This window comes from Galeopterus variegatus, unplaced genomic scaffold (genome assembly GCF_000696425.1).
Source record: "Galeopterus variegatus unplaced genomic scaffold, G_variegatus-3.0.2 Scaffold19257, whole genome shotgun sequence".
Taxonomy (NCBI): Eukaryota; Metazoa; Chordata; class Mammalia; order Dermoptera; family Cynocephalidae; genus Galeopterus; species Galeopterus variegatus.
Genome location: NW_007745368.1, coordinates 7481 through 14887, shown reverse-complemented (window position 1 = coordinate 14887; position 7407 = coordinate 7481). Strand labels below are relative to the sequence as shown.

The following is a 7407-nucleotide window of genomic DNA, read 5'->3' as shown; positions in this document are numbered from 1 at the left end:
ATTCATAATAATAAAACAATTTGAAACAATTTAAATGTGAAATAATAGGGAAATGCTTAAACAAATGTAGGACAATATAAAATAGAAGATTATACAGTAACTAAGAATTTTGATGGGGCCATCATGTAGACATCAATATCAGAAATGTTCAAGCAGTGTGTATGACATCATGCCATTTTTAAAAAGTATATATATCTGTATGTGTCTATACAGGCATATAAAAGTGCCTGGAAGATTTACCTGACAATCTCAGTGAATGGGGTCTAATGTTTATTATTTTTCCTTTCTACTTTTTCTTGTATTTTTTGATTTTCAGGGCTCAACATAAAGTGTTGTAGCAGAGTCTGTTACTGCTTACCAAGTATCTATCTGTTTCTCTACATTTTTCCAGCTTCCCTTGACTGTTTGGAGTCATATTATTGGGTTCTTGCTAGTGCAATATTGTTGTAAATGATTTAAGCTGTTACTTAAGTATACGTATGCAGCCCTCCTGCCTTCACTTTTCCTCATATGATGGCCTTAAAGGCCACAAATGGCTGATAGTTTAGTTACAAGACAGAGGAGAGGCTCACACCCTGTATTGGACTGTGGCATGTGTGGGAAACAAATCTTTGTTATTCAGGGCGATTGTGGTAACTTGCATGTATTACCCCCACTGATACGAGAATGTAACGAGGAATTACTAAATACAATAATGCAATGAGGCATTACTAGAATACATACAGGAAGAGCTTAGGAAACTGGTGAGACTTTGAAGTAAAACTCATTTGTCGTGGATGTCAATGGGTCAGGAATACTTCGGAAAAGTTTTAAAGATTAGGATACGTCAACATCTTTTTTAGAGGATGCCAATATGTTAAGTAATAGGGATCAACATAGTAGCCAAATGTACTCTTTAGGGCTGATCAGCAAATTCTAAACCTTTCAGAAAGCCCCCAGAGAAGCCAAATTGCTAGCACAGGGCTTGCAGGCAAGGCTGCAACTGGAGCAAAGCAATCTGGCTGGCCAGCATGGTGGGTGGGTGTGCTGGTTATGCCTACAGCCTGGGACTTGAGGCCCAGCTGTGCCATTTATCAGCTGCAAACATCTGGACAGTGCAGTTTACTTATCCAAACCTTAGTTTTCTCGTCTGGTAAAGAGCAATGATGACAGCAGCTGCCTCTTAGCATTCTTGGGAATTCATTTCCACTTGGGCAGCAGCTTCTTTTTCTGCTTAGCTCGAGTCAGAAATAGTAGCTTTAAGGGTTCTGGGCTCTGGCCTCTCTGGTGATTCACAAACCCATGTTCTGTTTGCAGATGCATGGCTTGCAGCAAACAGCCACTTTAGCTGAGTGGTATGTAAAGAAAGCCTCACAAAGCACAGTTTTGAAGGGTTAATAATGAATATGAGGTGAGAAGGTAGGCACCCCGATTGAGAGGGATGAGGAAAATGCAAGCAGTGGGGGTGGGGAAAAGGGGAAAAGCTCTTCTTTATTAGGAAACAAGGAACATGTGAAAGCGTATTTGTCAGGCGAGGGAGCGCATGGTAGGACTATTCAGGAAGAAAAGCTACTGTTTTCAGTGTGGGAGAGATGATTGGTTTAACTCATATGCATATGGAAGGTCACTTATAAGAGGTTTTGTTTGTGGTTATGAATATCTGGGAATATTTGTGTTTATTTTTTCTGGTGGAAATAGAATGAATGGGATAAGCAGAAATAAAAGAACCTGTTTTGGTCAACCTGGGACTTGGCAATGCAGGGATAATTCAGGAATAACAAGGAAGAGGAGGCTTTGAACAGAGAAAGTCAGCAGCGTCGACTTTCCTCCAACCACAAGAGGGAGATAGAAACTCGTGTGGAGCTTGTGCAGGGTTGATACCTGAGCTCATTTGGAGATGGGTTTGAGTTGTGGATAAAGGGAAATGCACTGGAGGCATGTGCTGGAGCCATTGGGGACATGTCTCTCATTGGCACTGTCCAGAAAAGTAGAAATAAACCAAGTGGTTGCGAGCCAGTTCACTGTCCTGCCCTGTCAATTCCTTCCTACCAGGGAAGAAAGTCTCAGAGGAAGAAAATAGGGAGCTGATATAGAGAGGCTCCATGAGAGGAGGAGACACTGGGGCTATTTTCACCACCAAACTTGGCACTTTTCCAAGATTTAGAATTAGAACCAGCATTGGCAGGTCACTGAATCAAACAGTGTTAGAGAAGAAGTTCAGCTGAGCCCATCTGTGATGCACACAGACATTGGGGCTGGGCAATTCCACCTTTGGGTCGTGCTGAGGTGGCGGGGAAAGATGAGGAGCTGGGAAGGCAGCAGATTGGGGAAGAGTCCTGTGACATCATGACAATCTGCAGTAACCCAGAGCATAAAACCTTCTGGAACATGCATTGCACTTTGCCTAAAGTACCATGCGGTGAAACTAACAACCACAGGAAAGAAAGAAAGGAAATCCATGAGCTAGAAAAATCACAGATATCACAGCAAGCAACATTAAACCTCTCCCATTTTGGAAAGGGTACAAACTTAAACATGGAAGGAATGTACTTAATGAAAAGAGATTGGGGAATAGCAAAAAATTAAAAATCACAACAGGAACAGGCTAAGAATCCCACTGCTCTTTGCTGAGCCTTCAGTAAACAGCAGCTGTATAGACAGTGGGTGGATAAGTTGAAAGAGAAACTTAGACCCATGGTGTCTTTAATATCACAAATTCTATGCAGAAACTGTTGGGGGCTGCAGCAGGAACTGAGGGCATAGTAACTCTCTCTGCAAGGAAGCAATATAGGCCAGATCTCTTCAGCAAAACTCTCCAATTATTTTGTGGTTTACTGACGTTTGTAGGGGATAGGGACAGAGACATTAGAGGCATTGGAATAGAAATGAGAGGCTAGAGTTCCGGCTTTTAAAAAAACTGAATTCAAGTCTGGTCTGTGCTTTTCCCAAGTATATGACCTTGAACCAATCTCTAAAACTCCTTAAATCTCAGTTTCTGAATTTTTAAAATAGAGATAACTATATCTGTCCCACGCATCTCATTGGTGATTGGAAAGATCAAATTAGAAAAAGTATGTGAAATTGCTTGGTAAACCACAAAAATCCTGTCTATGTTTTTATTGTAAGGGCAATCACCAGGGTTGACCTGGACACAATAATCAAGGACAAAGACCTTCTAGGCAGTGTAAGCAGTGGCTTCCGAGAGCACTGTTACAGTTAGTTCTTAAGTATTATTCCCATTAAAACTCTTCTTCCAATAGCATATATGGCTTTGGGAAACTGAGTTGTATCAGTTGGTATTGATAAAATTGTATTGAAATTTGGAACATGCCACATCACTGAAACAAAAGACAAAAACTCCACTGAATCCTGTCTTCATCCATATTTGGCTTGGAGAAGATGCTCACAATTATTATGAAATATTTAAAACTCAATAATTCTTTTATTTGCCAATTTTAAATACAGTTTTATTTAAGACATTGCATCTTCCACTTATAATACAGTACTTATAAAGTGCAATGTTATTTGCTTTCCTTGTGCATATGCTCCATATTCAACTATTGAGAATGCCCAGTAATTCACTACAGCAGCTCAACTTTAGAACTGCCACAGAATTTGCTACACATTTGGGTCTTTCAGTGTTTTACTGTGTGGAACGATGCTACGTCTGTACTTGGGTCGGCTCACTCAACCTCTTCAATGGTGGCCCTGGAGGAAGCACCACCACACAGAGGAGCTCCCCTGTCAGGGCAGCCACCAGACGTTCCTCCTGGCATGTCTTCTGCACTCTGGTACAGGTTGGTGATGATGGGGTTGCAGACTTTCTTCAGCTCTTTCTGCTGATGTTCAAATTCTTCCTTCTCTGCAGTCTGATTCTTTTCAAGCCAGTCAATGATTTCATTACGCTTGTCAAGAATCTTCTGTCTTCATCGTTGATCTTGCCTTGAAATTTCTCATCTTCAACAGTTGCTTTCATGTTGAATCCATAGGATTCAAGTGAGTTCTTAGATGGAACCTTGTCTATCTGCTTCTTATCTTCAGCTTTGTAATTTTCAGTTTCCCAGGCCATCTGTTCAATGTCTTCCTTGCTCAAACAGCCCTTGTCGTTAGTGATGGTAATCTTGTTCTCCTTTCCCATACTTTTATCCACAGAAGAGCCATCAAGGATGCCATTGGCATCAATATCAAAAGTGACTTCAATCTGAGGAGCACCACAGGGTGCAGGAGGTATGCCTGTGAGTTCAAACTCGCCCAGCAGGTTGTTATTGTCTTCCTTGCTCAAACAGCCCTTGTCGTTAGTGATGGTAATCTTGTTCTCCTTTCCCATAATTTTATCCACAGAAGAGCCATCAAGTATGCCATTGGCATCAATATCAAAAGTGACTTCAATCTGAGGAGCACCACGGGGTGCAGGAGGTATGCCTATGAGTTCAAACTCGCCCAGCAGGTTGTTATGCTCGGTCATGGCACACTCAGCTTCATAAACCTGAACGAGCACATCAGGCTGGTTGTCAGAGTAGGTAGCAAAGGTCTGGGTCTGCTTGGTAGGAGTGGTCATATTGTGCTTGAAGAAGACAGTCATGTCTCCACCAGCAGTTTCAATACCAAGAGAAAGAGGAGTGACATCCAAGAACAGCAAATCTTGAACATTTTTGATTTGTCTCGATAGGATGGCTGCTTGGACAGCCGCACCATAAGCAACAGCAACATTGGGGTTGATGCTCTTATTCAGCTCTTTCCCATTGAAAAAATCTTGTAGAAGCTTCTGAATCTTGGGGATACAGGTAGAATCGCCCACCAGGACAATATCATGGATCTGAGACTTGTCTAGTTTGCCATCCTGAAGGGCTTTCTCTACTGGGTCCAGGGCACCACGGAACAGGTCAGCATTCAATTCTTCAAACTGGGCATGGGTAATGAAGGGTACAGAAGCTGATTCCTTCATAGAGAGAATCAATCTCAATACTGGCCTGGGTGCTGGAAGAGAGAATACACTTAGCACGTTCATAGGCAGTACAGAGGCATCGGGCAGCTCTCTTATTCTCACCGATGTCCTTCTTATGCTTGCATTTGAACTTGGCAATGAAAAGGTTGACCATTCAGTTGTCAAAATCTTCTCCACCCGAGTGGGTGTCTCCAGCTGTAGATTTGACCTCAAAGATTCCATCCTCAATAGTGAGGACTGACACATCAAAAATGCCACCTCCCATGTCAAAGATCAGCACATTTCTTCCAGCTCCAACCTTTTTGTCTTAGCCATAAACAATAGCAGCAGCAGTTGGCTCATTGATAATCCTAAGTACATTGAGACGAGCAATGGTTCCAGCATCTTTGGTAGCCTAGCGCTGAGAGTCATTAAAGTATCCTGGCACTGTGGCCACAGCACTGGGAGCAGTCTTCCCAAGTAGGCTTCTGCAATTTCCTTCATCTTTGTCTGTACCATAGACAACACCTCCTCTGGATAGAAACATTTTCTCTCTCTCATATTCTACATGGACCTTGGGCCTTCCTGCATCATTCACCACCATGAAGGGCCAGTGCTTCATATCAGATTGGACAACAGCATCATCAAATCTACATCCAATCAGATGCTTGGCATCAAAAGCTGTGTTGGTGGAGTTCATTGCCACTTGATTCTTCACAGCACTACCCATCAATCGTTCGATATCAGTAAAGGTGACATAGCTTAGGGTGGTTCAGTTCCTCTGATCATTGGCAGTTCTCTCTACTTTTCTATGCTGGAAGACACCCACAAATGAGTCAGTGGTGCCAAGATCAATACCCACTACAGGTCCCTTAGACATGGTTGCCCGTGAGTAAGCCTGGCTCGACTGGCGAAGAACACAAGAGTGTCAGGAAAAAGACTTCAGAACTTGAGGTACTAAGTGAGTCACAAAATAAATTGAGTCCAGAATCAGGGCCTGGGAATAAGATTCAACTTATTTCAGGAAATTCAACTGTGTTTTATGGTTTAAATGGTTTAGCCACCTTGTACTACAACAGAATTATTCCCCCCTTTCAATTAGTTACTATCCTGCATTCTAACGCACTTAACATTACATTGTAACATTCTCTGAAAGAACATGAAAGCTTTGCAGGAAGGAAAATTTTGATAATGAGATGCTGACATCACCCACTCTTGAGGCAGAATATTTCAGTCAGTGACATCTCTCTAACCAGGATAGCAAAATGTGCAGTTTTAAGTTGAGGAAAAAATGACAGATTCCTTACTAAATCTCAAAGTATTGGGACATAGGAAAAGGTTTCCAGCCCATAGATGCTTTGCTACCCTAGATGGGGTCATCACCAGGTGAGATGCAGAACTAGAAGTTGCCTTTGGGGTTGGGGGCAGGGCTGGTAGGTGCCTGCCACAAAATGCTTTATACAGTACTGGAAACACATTCCTCCATTCCTTCATTCTATAGATATTTACTAAGTATCTGTAAACCAGACTTTTGTGAGCCTTTATAGTAGATATAAAATTTCATAAGCTATAACCCTTGCTCTCAAAATATTTATAGGCCATGTAGTCTCACCCTTGGTTACTTTTTAATAGTTTTTAAAAGTTTTTTAGAAAAGTTGAGGTGAAATTCACCTAACATAAAATTAACCATTTGAAATGAACAATTCAGTGGTATTTAGTACATACACAGTATTGAGTAGCCATTTCCTCTATTTAGTTCCAAATCATTTTTATCATTCCAAAATAAAACTCTGTACCTATTAAGCAGTCACTCCCCATCCTTTCCTTCCCCCAGCCCTGGGCAACCTCTAATCTGCTTTCTGCCTCTGTGTATTTACCTATCCTGAATATTTCATATAAATGGAATCATGCAATATGGGACCTTTTGTGTCTGGCTTCTTTGACTTAGCATAATGTTTTCAAGGTTCGCCTGTGTTTTTGTAGCATGTATGGGTACTTCACTCCTTTTCATGGCTGAACAGTATTTCATTGTATGTGTATACCATAGTTTGTTTAACCATTCATTCGTTGATGGACATTTAGGTGTTTCCACCTTTTGGATTGTGAATAATGCTACTATGAACATTTGTGTACAAGTATTTGTTTGAGTGTATGTTTTCAATTCTTTGGGGTATATAGCTAAGAATAACATCGCTGGTTCATATGGTAACTCTATGTGTAAATTTTTGAGGAACCACCAAACTGTTTTCCATCGAGGCTGCACCATTTTGCATTCCCACCAGTAATGTAGAAGGGTTCCAAATTCTCCATCTGCTCCCCAACACTTGTTATTCATGGTCTTTTCCATATTTTTGATTATAGCCATCCTAGGTGGGTGGGTGCAAGTGAAGTGGTATCTCATTGTGGGGTGTGTGTGTGTGTGTGTGTGTGTGTGTGTGTCTATTATGAGATCTGAACTCGTGACCTTGGTGTTATAATGCTGTGGCTTTGTTCCAACCAACTGA

The 7407-nt window shown here is 41.5% G+C and overlaps 1 pseudogene; it reads right to left on the bottom strand.

The window, feature by feature from the left end:
- Positions 1-3662: 3662 nt before the first annotated feature.
- On the bottom strand, positions 3663-5783 carry LOC103583044 (annotated as a pseudogene).
- Positions 5784-7407: the final 1624 nt, after the last annotated feature.